Genomic DNA, 2,288 nt, shown 5'->3' with positions numbered 1-2,288 from the left:
AATTTATTTCCTACATTTTCTTCTGTTTTATCATCGTGCATGCCTGGCTTTCTTGTACGGGAGGGTATATACCTTTGAATTAATATATGAAAATCCCATCAATGGTTTCCCCCCTTCGTTGGAGTTGGTTGGTAATCCATGTGTTTGAATAATTGATTTGAGCGTGCGGGTTGGTCATGTATTTTTCTGTTTTTGTATTTCTCAAGAAATATTAAACTGATAACATTGATTATAGTGAAATGCCTAAGCGTGGGATACGAGTTCGTAGAAATAGTTCTTTATTCAAAATTGAACTCGGTTACGGAGAGCGGCTCCAATTTCGCTTTAAAGAGCATAATTTATAGATAGACTACGTGGATTTGTAGCGACGCAAGCTACGTCTTTCCTATTGTTGTATAAAAACATATATATATGTATAGAAACAGTATTTCAAGAAAAGGAAAATATTGTTAGCAAAAACCGACTACATTAGTCGTCCTCCTCCGAAATTTGTTACATTAGAACTGTTGTCGAATTTTTGCTGCGCCGAAAATGTAAACTACAGCGTCTCTGTCAGAGTCGATTTCCCGCAGTGACTCCCGGTTGGGGAAAGTGATAGGCGGGATGGCTTTGTATGGCTTATCAAAAGTGAAAGATTACACCAAATTTAAAATGTTTTTGGTTGTTGTTTTAAAAATTTTGCTCGTGGAATACTCTATTGGTATAGCGTGGTAAGTATATTTATTCCTGTTGAACTCGGAAATATCACATGCAATTATTTACATAAAAAAACATGTTTTTGACTAATTTGTGTGCAGTTATTGCATATAAAAATTATATAATGAATGTAGACTGAACAAGTGTGTAGTGTACGTTTCTGACTGTTTAATTTTATATAATTGATGTATTCTTATGAATACGTGTCTGCGTTGTGTGCGCCTTAGTATGATCGTGAGCGAGAGTGCGGAATGATAGCTTTAATCATATAAAGGATAAAGCAAGCAGACCTTTCACACGCGGTCAACAATCGTATATTTTTAAGGAATTTGTTCCCTTGAAAACTGCTATATTTAACCCCCAACCCCCGCCAAATGCCTAACAGTTGTCTTGGTTGGCAGGCTTGGTTGACGGACTTATTTTGGTAGATTAGACAGCTGCCAGAGCAGGAAAACTCTGGTTTAAGGATCGATTGTAAAGGAGCTTCAGCAACGTGGTAAATCCGTCGGTATCGATCAGCGGAGTCGTGGCACCAGCAGGGAAGAGGATAAACAAAGAGAGAGGAGCCCCAGCATCTCCGGAGCCGTCGAGGCGTCCGGATCTTCGTCGGGGGCGCCGTCAGGATGAAGTGCGAGTAAGGGAAGGCTTTGCTTTATAGCGTTTTAGCAACCGTAATGGGGAAGATAGCCGTTGATATAGCCGTCGGTACCTTCTCTCTGATTTAGGTCGAATACGCCACGGACCTTCACCTTTCTCGAAACAGCCTTTCAAATCTGTATGAAGGGAGAAGAGAGACTGCGACCTGTCTCCGAATCTCACTCCAGCGCCGCCTTATTCCGGTGGCTGGTTTGTCGGTTGAAAGCAAAATCTGGTAAATGTTTTGGACACGGAAAGGTGTTGAAGGAATGTCAGATGCTCCGGCCTGGAGGCAACAGGTTCTGTTTACTACGGACTCTGCAGATGGTGCACTTTGTACCCCATGTCGGTCATTTTTGAGGATGGTTTATGCGTAGATTGCAGAAAACGGGGTAACCTCGCACGTAACAGTAATTATCAAACAGGAACATTATATGCTGTTTATTGCCAATTTTTTGCTTCAGATTTTGATCACAGTATATGCTGAAGGAAACTTACAATATCATTGGGGCATACCTGAAGGTCAGGGCAAGGTATATGCATCCCTTGGGTTTGAGAGTTTTTGTAGGCAACCAGGCAGGTCGTATTTGCACATTCCAGAATTTCATTGTCCATGCACTATACTGTACGCGCCCAGTTAGGCGCTAATGGAACCCTCTCAGCCAGGGTACACTCCTCCTTAGTCCAGCTCCCGTGACTTAACAGTCAGGCTGCCATTACTCTAACCACCAAATAGTGGCAGTGGGAAGAAACCCCGTCTGCCTGGCCAGCGCCGGAGGGAAAGGGGACGAAAAATGCCCAGGAATTGGGTGAGGAATTGCCGGGCGAAGGAGGTTGTTGTATCAAGTAAAGACACTTGACGCTCAAGAAATGGAAAAGTTTGAAAATTAAGTTTCTACGTCTGGCAAGACGGGCTCTGGTTTTACCGTTGACGAAGGAATATATTTATGCCTTGC

This window comes from Penaeus monodon, chromosome 22 (assembly GCF_015228065.2).
Source record: "Penaeus monodon isolate SGIC_2016 chromosome 22, NSTDA_Pmon_1, whole genome shotgun sequence".
NCBI classification, from domain to species: Eukaryota; Metazoa; Arthropoda; class Malacostraca; order Decapoda; family Penaeidae; genus Penaeus; species Penaeus monodon.
The sequence above is the reverse complement of the archived record's forward strand: the minus strand, read 5'-3'. Positions refer to the sequence as shown.